The sequence below is a fragment of the Crocodylus siamensis genome, chromosome 3 (genome assembly GCF_052110815.1).
Source record: "Crocodylus siamensis isolate JL-2025a chromosome 3, ASM5211081v1, whole genome shotgun sequence".
Classification (NCBI taxonomy): Eukaryota; Metazoa; Chordata; order Crocodylia; family Crocodylidae; genus Crocodylus; species Crocodylus siamensis.
The window spans coordinates 225,953,673-225,966,546 of record NC_143397.1 but is presented as its reverse complement, the minus strand read 5'-3'; the positions used below and the strand labels follow the sequence as shown (position 1 = coordinate 225,966,546).

General features: G+C 45.4%; 1 long non-coding RNA gene across 1 annotated transcript in view; it reads right to left on the bottom strand.

Annotated features, from left to right (window-relative positions):
- The window catches only part of LOC149869534 (uncharacterized), an 81,432-nt gene extending 68,832 nt beyond the window's left edge, over positions 1-12,600 (bottom strand). The window contains exon 1 of the long non-coding RNA XR_016441105.1: positions 12,465-12,600. This is a non-coding gene — a long non-coding RNA (uncharacterized LOC149869534). The remainder of the gene's footprint in view (positions 1-12,464) is intronic.
- Between the last annotated feature and the right edge of the window lie 274 nt (positions 12,601-12,874).

Below are 12,874 nucleotides of genomic sequence, written 5' to 3'. Positions count from 1 at the left end.
GTGGCCACCTAAAAATTCATTGGGGGGCGGGGCCCAGCAAGGAATAGGAGATGCTCTGTTTACCAGGCCACCCCGTGGGGTAACTAGGAACAATGGCCACAAACTGACGGACAGCAGATTTGGGTTAGAGAGCAGGAAGAACTTCTTTATAATAAGGGCTGCTGTGTGGTTTTCCCTTGATACTTGAGAGTCTGATCTTTGCTCTTATCTCTCTGATTGCCAGATTTGTGTACCTCTGCATTATATTCTCTCGTCTGCCACATCTAGTTCTAATTTCATGTTATCAGTCGGGAGGTGTTATCAGCACAGGAGGACACTGGCTATACATATAGATTTTTGACTGTTTTACCCCTCTCCTCTAGTTCCTTTGGACAACACCCCAGAATTTTTAAGCATCAATTGAATCCAGTTCATACACTGTTGATCAATTCTCTTTATTATTAATTTTTTTTCTTCCTAGAGCCTCTATCAGTGAACATTCATACAGCATGCAACTCTTTCAAACTGTTTTACATACTTTTATTTAAACCTTCAAGAACACTTTGTTGCATTTATTTAACACCATAATGACACGTACTCAACAAGGTAAAGTCACCTTCAGAACTATTTATATTTTTCTTCTTGTGAATAGGTGTATTTCTTTCACTATCTTTCTTTCCTCTCCTTTTCATTTTTTTATGGGGAGATATTATCTTAGTAAGTTCTACCGTATGCCCCTGCCTCCTTCTTGTTTGGGTGTGAGCACAACCCAGAGTCAGACTCTTCTTCTTCCTAACCCACTCAGAGCATACCCGGTCTCAATCAAATTCAAACAAAAAAACCCATAAAAACTGAACAGGGAAGAATGAACTGGACCTTTGTGTAAGCTGATGAGCATCCATGGCTCCTCCTTTCTTGTGGTTTCTATTCATAGATTCATAGACATTAGGGCTGGAAGGGACCTCAGAAAATCTGAAGGGCAGGAAGTTAGCTGGGGTCATAGGATCCCAGCAAGACAAGCATTCAATTTTTTCTTGAAGGTGTTCAGTGTAGGTGGTTGAATCACCTCCGATGGCAGGCTGTTCCAGACCTTGGGGGCTCAGACAGTAAAGAAATTCTTTCTTATGTCCAGCCTGAAACAGTCTTGCAGTAGTTTAAAACCGTTCGACCTCATCATCACTTGGGGCACTCTGGTGAACAAACGTTCCCCCAGATACTGGTGGTCACCCTTGATAAACTTATAGGTGGCCATCAGATCACCCCTGAGCCTATGCTTTTCCAGGCTAAAGAGTCCCATAGCTCTCAGCCTGTCATCGTAAGGTCTGTTTTCCTGACCTCTGATCATGCACGTGGCTCTTCTCTGGACTCCCTCAAGCTTCTCCACATCCTTTTTTAATTGTGGGGTCCAAAACTGGACACAGTACTCCAGCTGCAGCCTCATCAAGGCTGAGTACAATAGGAGAATAACGTCCTGGGATTTGCTTGAGAAGCATCTATTGGTTCAAGCCAGCCATTTGGTTGCTTTACTAGCCACAGCATCGCATTGAAGGCGCATGTTCATCTTGTGGTCAATGATGACCCCCAAGTCTCTTTCTTCCATAGTACTAGCCAGTGTAGCACTGCTGAGCCTATAAGAATGCTGCAGGTTTTTCCTTCCAAGGTGGAGAACCTTGCATTTTTCGGTGTTAAACACCATCAGGTTCTTGTCCGCCCATTTGCTGAGCCTGTCCAAGTCAGCCTGGATCACTCTCCTGTCTTCAGGTGTGGATACTTTGCCCCAAAGTTTGGTGTCATCGGAGAACTTGGCCAGTCCGCTTCTGATTCCAATGTCCATGTCATTAATGAAGAAGTTGAACAATACGGGTCCAAGGACAGAGCCTTGGGGGACCCCACTGGTCACAGGGCACCATGACAAATGACTTCCGTCAATTATCACACTCTAGGTCTGACCATGGAGCCAATTTCCCAGCCAGAGAATCATGGTGGACCCAACACCACATTTGGCCAGTTTCGCCAAGAGATGATCATGGGATACCAGATCAAAGGCTTTTTTGAAGTCAAGATATATGACATCAATCTCCTCTCTCTGCCCAGGTGACAGGTCACCTGGTCATAAAAGGAAATGAGATTGGTCAAGCAAGACCTACCTAAAACAAACCTGTGCTGGCTATCTCTCAGGATGTTGGCATCGACCAGTCCATTAAGGATGGCCTCTTTAATAAACTTTTCTAAGACCTTCCCCAAGATAGAGGTTAGGCTGATGGGCCTATAATTAGCTGGATCCAACTTCCTCCCTTTCTTGAAGATAGGCACCACATTTGCCTTCTTTCAGTCTTTGGGCACTACACCAGAGCACCAGGAGTTTTCAAAGATCCATGGCAGAGGCTAGGCTATGATGCTTGCCAGCTCCTTGAGTACCCTGGGGTGTAGATTGTCAGGGCCAGCTGACTTGAAGGTATCCAGCCTCTCAAGTTGTTCCTTCACAAGGTCAGCATTGATGGAGAGCAGGGGATCTACCTCATCCAGACCTCCCTGTCCCGTAGTGAGCATGGGTGTCCCATGGGACTGATGAAAGACCAATGCAAAGTACCCATTTAATAGGTTGGCTTTTTCCTGGGTGTCAGTTGTCAGTTGCCCCATCTGATTCAGCAGGGGTCCAATGTTGCCCTTGCTTTTCCTCTGGCTCCCCACATATCTGAAAAAGGACTTTTTATTGTCCTTGACACTCTAAGCTAGTTGGAGTTCAGTTGCAGCCTTGGCTTTCCTGGTTTGCTCCCTGCAGGACCGGACCAGTGGAGAATATTCCTTCTTGGGGGTGAATCCCATCCTCCATCCTTTGTAGGCCTTTCTTTTTAGCTTCAGGAGATCTGCTAGATCCCTGGAGAATCAGGGGGGCTCCTGTGCCCTCTTGCTGCCTTTCCTCTGAGATGGAATAGAATTAGCTTGTAAATTGAGGATCAATTCCTTGAGGAACAACCACTCTTCCTGAACTCCCCTCCCCCTGGGTTTGTGGTCCCTTAGGGCCTTACTTACAAGCCTCCTGAACTTATCAAAGTTGGCTTTCCTGAAGGTCAAGGAAAGCTTCAGCACATGCTGACTGACTTGCCAGCTTTACAGCAGATGGTGAAGGTGATCAGCTCATGGTCACTGTCACCCAGCTTCCCATCAATCACTAGGTTGCCAATTAGGTCATCCCCAGTAGCCAGTACCAGCTCAAGCAGCGCTTTACCTCTCATTGCCCGTAGACTTCCTGAGTCAAGTGGAGGTCATCCATGCATGATAGGAAGCTTTGCGACTGCTCAGATTTTGCTGAGTGATCCTCCCATGAGATCCTCCCATAACAACCATGGTCCTGGAGCATGCGGCCTCAGCCAGTTCCCGGGTGAACTCCTGGTCAAGCTCTTGACTTTGGGTGGGAGGTCTGTAGTAGACTCTCACTGTTGTATCCCCTGTGCCATGTTCCCCATGGATTTTAACCAAAAGGTCTCCAGTCGTCCATCCTGGTCACCTACATCAGCTTGCAAGGATGCATAGCTTTCCTTAACATGGAGAGCTATTCTTGTCACACTACTCTTCTGAGCGGCTTCATGAGGCACCCTATTTCTTCAGGGACCTCCCCTCTGGTTGAGCCCTCTCTCCTGATCAGACCAGCTCCCAAAATTTTTCTGCCTTGACCTTCTCCACTTGGATCCTCTTCCCTTAAAAATACACACCATCTTTCCTCCTCCTGTGCACCGTGTTGAGCCACACCGGGTCCAACTTCAAAGAACAGCTGCTCTGGAAGCAGCATTCTCTCGGTATGATTACTTTTCCCAGTCCCTCTTCACAGTTCCAAAATCTGGAATGGGCTTCCAGCGGAGGTGGTGCTCTCCCCTACCTTAGGGGTCTTTAACTGAAGGCTAATATACACCTGGCTGGGGTCATCTCACCCCAGCGCTCTTTCCTGCCAAAGGCTGGGAGTTGGATTCAATGATCTGCTTATGTCCCTTCCAACCCAAACATCTATGAATCTATGAACCACTGTGGGACCCTATTTGAAATGCACTACCAGTTTGATAGTGAAGCATTGATAAATTAACTCTGAAAGACTAGTTTCAACCAGCTGTGCACCCATCTTATGATGACAGTATCTTCAACAATATTTCTTTAGTTTATTTGAGAGAATGTTATGCAGAACAGTGCCAAAAGCATTACTAAAATCAGGACATTGATGTGTATACATACTGCCAAAGATAATACAGGAGCTAAATTATATCAATGGGAGTAGTCTTACCTCGGTCCTGGGTAAGCTTTTTGATAGAATTATCTTGGTGCATGTCCGTGAGGGGCCAGTGGGGGAGATTATGCTTATGGGCAACCAACATGGGTTCATTAGAGGCAAGTCTTGTCAGACCAACCTGGTGGCCTTCTATTACCAGGTCACAAAATCCTTGGACACAGGTGTCGTGGTGGACATAGTCTTTCTGGACTTTAGGAAGGCCTTCAACAGTGTCTCTCACCCCATTCTCATCAAAAAACTAGGAGACTGTGGCATCGATACCTACACAGTCAGATGGGTCACTAATTGGCTGGAGGGCCACACCCAGATGGGTCCTATTTGACTTGGAGGGATGTGGGCAGTGGGGTCCCCCAGGGCTCAGTCCTTGGGTCCGCACTGTTCAACATCTTTATCAGAGACTTGGATGGGGGGGTAAAAAGCACCCTGCTAAAATTCGCAGATTGCACTAAGATGTGGGGAGAAGTGGGCATGGTAGAAGGGAGGAATAGACTGCAATTGGACCTGGACAGGTTACAGGGGTGGGTGGATGAGAACAGGATGGGTTTCAACACTGACAAGTGCAAGGTGCTGCACCTGGGGAGGAAGAACCAGCAGCATACTTACAGGCTGCTCCCTTCTCATCAGTGCAGAGGCACAAAAGGATCTTGGAGTCATTACTGATGCCAAAATGAACATGCGCTGACAGTGTGGGGACACGGTCAGGAAGGCCAACCGTACCTTGTCATGCATCCACAGGTGCATCTCAAGCAGGTCCAAGAAAGTGATCCTCCCCCTCTATGCAACACTGTTCAGGCCCATAGTTTCATAGTTTGTAGGGTTGGAAGGGACCTGAGCAGATCATCAAGTCCAACTCCCTGCCATGACAGGAAAGAGTACTGGGGTCAAAAAACCACAGCAAGGTGTTCATCTAGCCTCCTCTTCATCTAGCCTCCCAGTGTAGGAGCCAGCACCACTTCTCTTGGAAGTTGGTTCCAGATCCTAGCCGCCCTGACTTCGAAGTAATACCTCCTGATAGCTAGCCTAAATCTACCCTCTGCCAGCTTGTGACTGTTATTTCTTGTTGGAGTACTGCGTCCAGTTCTGGGCACCACACTTCAGGAGGGATGTGGACAGCATGGAGAGGGTCCAGAGGAGGGCCACCTGCATGATCAGTGGCCAGCAGGAGAGGCTAAGGGACCTGAACTTATTCAGTCTCCACAAGAGAAGCCTGAGGGGGGATCTAGTGGCCGTTTACAAACTAGTCAGAGGGGACCAGCAGGCACTGGGGGAGTCCCTGTTCCCCCAAGCACTACCAGGAGTGACAAAAAATAATGGTCACAAGCTGGCAGACGGTAGATTCAGGCTATATATTAGAAGGTGCTACTTCACTGTCATGGTGGTAGAATCTGGAACCAACTTCCAAGAGAAAAGGTGCTGGCACCTATCCTGGGGGTCTTTGAAAGGAGGCTGGATGAACACCTTGCCAGCGTTGTTTGGCCCCAGGACTTTTTCCTGCCATGGCAGGGGGTCAGACTTGATGATCTGCTCACGTCCCTTCTGACCCTGCCAACTATGAAACTATGAAACTATGCAACTATGAGTCTTCAGACATGGAAGTACCCTGCCAATCTAGTACAAATGTACTGTTTTAATATTAAAACCACTTTGCTTTTTTATTTTCCTATACAGTACTCCCCCTGCCTTACAGTCCTCAAAATGTTTCTAGCGTTGCTATATGGCTTGAGGCCTATGTTTTTAAGGATTGTGACCCCGCTTCAGGAAACGGTATTTTTCAGTGTAATATGATCTCTTTGAGATAATGTTTTAATGTCATATCCCATATTTTCATTTATTGTGGGAGTAGGAGGAGGCTGTATTATGATTCAAAGCCTTCTATATTGTTCATATTTTAAAAAAATGCAAGATGAGCTTTTATGGCTTGTGAAAGATTCAGATGACTAACTGGTAAAATAAGAGCCACTTCCAAAAAGTCATATCACCCAGTACTTGTGTTGAATTTTTTTTTTTTAATATCAGCCTGCTTGCATTATGTCCTAGAGATCTGTTCCAGTATCATTAGTTCTGATTCTAAAATTCATTGACTACATTCCTGAGAAGCCAGAGACCAGATTAAGTCAAATTGATAGACATTTGTGGGCCAAAGATATTTTGATTAAAATCTTTTTTTTTTCCACATTCAGCTTTGTATGAACAAATAGCCATTGACTAATTTGTCATAGAAATTATTTACTGTATCCTACTGTATCTGGTAGGTGAATGAGAAAGGTGATTCTGAAAAATCAGCAAATGCTGGATCCACCATTTTCAAAGTTTTCACTTAGCACAGTATGATAGATCTGTTTAGCTCCATCTCCAAGCTAAGGCTGCTAGTCTGTGCATGCAAGCAGTGACAATATTTTATTTGCTTGTAGATAACTGCTGTTTTACTTGAATGGGGGCTAATAATGCAGATTTTGACCTACTGTCAATACAGGTGGTCCCAAGATAAAATCTAAACTTCACATTTGGATTCAGAGAAACTTCCTTAGGCTAGGGACAGAAGTTACACACCAACATGGACCTGCCATGTATTTCTCTGCTCGTTGCTCCAGTGGCAGGGGAGTGGCCAGCCCTGGCAGTAGTCTCAAGTGAACTGGCCAGGGATGGGGTTTAATTCCCCACTCCCTGTCCCACCAGCATGGACCCAAGCTGGGGTCTGCCTGGGACTCTCCCCTTGCTGCTGCAGGGGAGAGGAGATAGCCTGATGCCACCTTGTGTGGTCCCCTAAGGCAAAGGAGGCAGGAAGGGGGTTTATTCCTGCCTTCACTTCCTCTGTCTCTGGGGGACCGCCGGCGCTGACTGCCGCCTCCACCAATTACTCCCTGCATGAGGCAAGCACAGAAATAAGTTTCTTTCCTGCCCCCTACATCAGATGCTGGGGGGAGGGGGGAAATAACTCCCCTCTATGCCTTCATCACCTGAAGGAGCCTTGCTGGCTGGCCTCTGGCCACATCTTTGCCCCTGCTGATGGAGCAGTGATGGGGGAGGGACCCAGACAGGGCAGCAGCCCCATCATGGTTTCCCAGGAATGCAAGACTCTTCCCAGTGGGAGGGGACTATGTTGCAGGTGGGGGTGAGAATGAGGTGGGCAGAGCTGCTGCAGGCTGAGCAGAGTGAGTAGTGGCACTGGGACTTGGATGGGTGGCCACAGCCCCACAAGCTCCTCCTGCCACCAGTACCATTTCCCCCATGCAACCTGTGGCAGCTCTGCCTGCCCTGCTCCTGCCCCTGCCTGCCCTGTAGACCCCGCACCAGGAAGAGGCTTGTGCTCCTGGGAAACCATGACAGGGGCTGCTGCCCCATCACGGTTCATCCACCCTCACTCTTCCAGTGGCAGGGGAGGGAGTGTGGGCAGAGGCTGACTGGCATGGCCCCCTTAGGTGAAGGGGAAGGGAGGAGGTTTATTTCCCCCTCTCTCCAGTGTCTGGTGAAGGAGGCAGGGAGGGGGCTTATTGCGCCACTCACCCCACGCAGGGAGCAATTGGCAAAGGCAGCGGTCACAGTTGGCAGACCCTGGATGCAGTTCCCTGGGGGCAGAGAGGTGGTGGTGAGAGAAATATACTTCCCTCCTGCCTCAGGGAGCCATGCCATCTATTGTCTGGCCATGCCCTTCCTCTGCAACAGCAAGGGGGGAGCACCAAGAGGACACTGGCTTGGGTTCCTGCCGGTGGGACGGGGGGGGGAGTTAAACCCCCTCCCTGGCCAGTTCATTTGAGGCTACTGCCAAGGCTGCCCCAACCCTCCCCCTCCAGAACAGCTTCCCTGAAGGTGAGGGCTCGCTCTAGTGCCCCCTGGCTTCTAACCTGAGTCACTGCAGGCATGAGCCTGCATTTCCTGAGTCAAGAGGGAATGTCTATTCACTTGCAATTTGGTTTAATCTAGGCATTTTAGACTAATCTGAAAAGTTTAATCAATTCAGGCTCCAGCTATTTGAAAGTATGTCCCTAGCCCTAAAGTTCAGGGTATTCAAGATCAGGGATTTATATCTGGCTTTCCTATAATTACAGTATAAGTCACTTCAGACACTTAGTAACAAGTCAGAGAGTCATTTAAATTATAAAAATTATATTAGGCACTTGCTTAATCCCACTGATTTCAATCCATTAATTCCAAGGCACTGTTTAACCATATTTAAGCATGTTGAAGGATTCCTGTGTGAACAGCCTGCTTTCAACTGTTCAAACCTCATTAAGGCTCATTACTTTCTTACTCAATCATTTCCCTCCAATAACACCCCAAAATTGACAGGACCTAGGTGGCTTTAGGGCTGCTAAACACAGAACTTACAACAGCTGACATGGCTAGCAGAATGCCTTTCAAGCAATTTTTTGGTTACCAGATGAACCAGTTATATGTAGCTCACTCTGTATTAGAAAATACAATTATATATTTTTGGATGAGCAAATGCCAGGACTCATCAAGGTCTGCCTTAATGTACAGTCATGCAGATAGTATCCAAAGCTAGGTAATTACATTACTAGTTACATTATAAATGTATGAATTATAATTAACTTTAAAGTGATGATTTAAAACACAGCCATAACGCCAGTCATTTGATCACATTAGAACTCAAAAGGTTGAAATTATTGCCCTATAGAAATGAATGGCAAAACTCCAGGTGATTTCAAGGTAGCCAGGTTTTCACCCAGATTAAGAGAGCGGGCTTGTACTTTGCCAATATTTGGATGGGAAATCATTCAGGAAAACCAGTCTTTTAGGAAGTGGTATTAGTGATTCATTAGTTGGCATCTAATCTAGTGGGTAACTAATGAAATTAGGTGACATCAGATAGAACAGAATACTGAGATCCTAATCATGTAATTATTAAAGATTCCATCATGTAATTATTGAAGATTCCATAGGAGTAGCAACTTTGTGTCCTGACTTCATTTGTTTCTTTGGCTAGCTCTAATAATCAATCAGCAAACTATATCAAACATATAAATTAAATGTACTGTATTATACAAAGGTAACATAATATAAATATTTATTTAGCCTTACATTCTGCTAGCTCACTATTAAAAACATTACATCTCACTTTCTTCATAGTTTTTTGCAGTGGAGAAAAGAACAGTCACCTGACTTGAGTTTAGTGCATTTGGAACAGAGTTATCTTGGCCAATTAGCCAGTCAGGCCTAATATTGGTTTCAAATAATAGGGTACAGTGTATAGTACAATTATTTTCCATGACAATTACAAATATTTTGCTGTTTATTTAAACTCTTCTTTAAATTTGCAATTCTTACAAGTATTAATCAGAATATAACTGGGATTTATGGTCTAAAAGTGGTAAATGATGCTGAAATTTCTAAGTTATATAAATGGCAAGCTCTAGTGGAGTAGGACAATTTTCCAGCTAAAAATATCAGTTTGGTTTAAGTCTAGATTTTCTGAAACCTTTATAGAATATTTTTAGGTGTTTTATGTGTACCTTTCTAAAGTAGCCTATAGAGCTATGCATTTTACAGGCATGAACAAATAAAATGAACCTATCGTTGTTGTTGTTTCTAGTCTCTGAGGGCCACAGCAGTAGCCTAAAGTGTCCACCCATTCCTACTTGCATGCACCAAACATGGAAGTCTGCCAATGAGGCTCCTTGCCACAGGAGGTGGTAGAGGCAGATAGCATAGCCAGGTAAAAAGGAAGGTCCAGTTTAGTGCTCTCCCTTTATAGCATCCATCTCTGCCACTGCCGAAGATAGAATATTGGGATAAATTGAACATTAGTATGACCAAATATCACATAGTGCTTCTTAGGTTCTTATCCTCCAGGTTTGTTCACAGTGGCTGCTTTCAAGAACAGTGGAGACTGAAGTTGCAAGAGTGACCAGAGGGGGATGCCCTAGAGCAGTGGTCTCCAAAGTGGGGTGCATGAACCCCAGGGGGTGCACAAGACAGTCTATCGGGTTGCGGGAAGAAAATATTGGAACGTCAATTTAGATGTATATTTATATAAATATACATATATTGGGGATGCATGCTCAAAATGTTTTTACTGATGGGGTGTGCGAATAAAAACATACATATATTGGGGGGTGCATGCTCAAAAATTTTTTACTGATAGGGGTGCGTGATCAAAAAAGTTTGGAGACCACTGCCCTAGAGCAGGCCCATGGGCATTGAGGACATCAGAGGGAATGGGGTGAGGCCGGTGAACTCAGCAACAGCCTGACAGCAGCACTCAGCTGCACAGTATAGGCCTACCCTGAGACTTACCTCCTCTTACACCCTATGTGAAAACTGAATTGCAAAAATGATAGCTGCCCCACTCTAGACACAGAGGTATCTGTGTACTTAATAGTGCAGTGAACAGAAACTTAATTTACAGCTTATAGAAGTTTAAGCAGACAAACAGCAATGAAAACCTGGAAAATGCTGTACTTACATATCCTGTACTCGGAACTAGAAGGCGATTGTAATTAGCAGGTTGTTCTGTGTGTTTTGATTTTCTCTGTGAGCATTCAATGGCTGGGTGGTGAGCTCCTGAACTGGAGAAGTGAGACATGTCTCTTTGCCTGTGTCTTGCTGAGGGTCTGGGACCTTCAGGCCTTTGTTTAGTCTTGTTATTTGAAAGCTATAAGTAGGACATTTTTCATTGCTAAACTGGTGCAGTGACATTAGTGACAAGTCAGTTACCATGCAAATTCCTAAGCCAGTTGTTTGTAACCTTTTTTGGCTCAAGACACCCCACACAGGACCCCAGGCACCCCTCCATAACTTGTCTGAATTCCACAGCACACCATTTCAAAAACTATCTATTACAGTGCTTACCGACTTGTAGAGGGGCTAGGAAATGGTGTGGGAGAATGCCCAGGCAGGAGCAAACCTAAGTCTGAACTTACCTGCTTATCTTCTCACATCCACCATGAGATTCTTAATTTGCACAAAGATGTAAGGAGATCCAGTGTAGAAATAAAATGCAAATTTTTAACAGGCATCTAATTAAATATTGAAACAACTTGTTATGGATTCTCCATCACAGGAAAAAAAGAAAATGTCCAATTTCAAACAAGAATTAATTCAGGCAGGTTCTATGGCCTGTGTTATAAAGGAGATCAGGCTGGTGATCACATTGGTACCTTCTGGCATGGGAATCTATGAAAGTGTCATTGCTACTTACATAATGTGTTAGGAAATGAAAATATTCTAAAGCAGAGGGTCTGGATTTAAATAATTCTCCATGATAATTATATTGCGTACAAGGGAGGCAAAACAGGAAAGTGGACAGAACATGTAAACCATATGTACTAAAAATAGAGTGCTCTGCTCTTTTTTTTTAAGTGGTGAAAGAAAAAGTACTTGATTTCCCCCTTTCTGTAAGAGTAAGGAAGCACAAACTCCTTGACCTGGGATCTTAAGGACAGTAACTAAAGAATATTTCATCCTAATGCCCTTTCTCTCCAAAATAGGTAGGGAATATTCAACAACACCCACTTTTCCCCATGAAAACTGAGAACAGAACAAGGATGAAAAAGCTTGGATAGTAACCTAGTAGAAAAAAATGGACATCATATAAACACTAAAATCTTCACCTTAAAATTTAAAAAATCCTTGCACAACTGCCATTTACATTAGCTTGTCATTTTTCCTCTGCTTTTGCACATGCCAGCTTCATTTTAAATGACCTTCTTAGAACTTCTGTTGAACTCAAATTGTGTGGGGGTTAAATTGCATTCCTGCAAAACTTTGGACAATGAGGCTATTCATGTAAAACACAAGCATACATTTGCAGAGCTGAGGCCTTAGTTTATATTCCTAAACTTCCCCTCTGGTCAGATCATAACTTCCTCATGGGGGTTTTCCAGTAGAAACACTGAGACTTTGTCAGCCTGGAAGACCATCATTTTTCACAACAGAAAGAGGCAGCAAGAGGAAACATGACTCTGAAACCCAAGTGTGACAGAACTCCCCCAGGAGGGGCAAGTCCTTCATTCTGGTTCCTGCTCCAGGGACTCATTATGCGTTTTGCATTAAAGACTCATAGGATAAAATACATAAACAGTGTTGGGAGTGGGGATCAGAACTGCCCATTGGTCTCATCAGCTTTGCTTTTGTCCTGAGGAGCAACCAAGGGGGAAACCTTGGGGAGCCCAGGGGCAACCCAGGGAGCAGGAGCAGGGTGGAGAGAGAAAAGAAAGAAAAGAGAAGCAAACAGAACGATTCTTACCTTTAGCCGGAACTGCAGCAAAGCTGGAAGTGGCAGTGGGACCCAAGCAGCTCGTTAGCCGCGTTTTTATAAAGTTGCAGCCAGCTGATGGCAGCAGCTGGAGGAGCTGGCCAGGGGAGTTAAAAGGAGCCGTGTGAGAGGAGATTGGGAGGAGACTGGCAGTAGCACCAAAAGGGGAAGCTCTAGCAGAATCCCCTCGGAGGGGAGGAGCGTGGGTGTTTGCATCCTGCAGCCCCGGAGGAGACAGCCAGTGGCAACAAGGCAGGAGGCAAGAAGGCAGAGCCGAGACATGGAGGCAGAAGAGATCTGGAGAGGCTTGAGACCCAGAGGTGCCCACAAAAGGTCAGGACAGGCAGCAGGAGCCAGATCGACAGACCAGGTGGGATCGTAGAGGGCTCAGACAGCCCCCA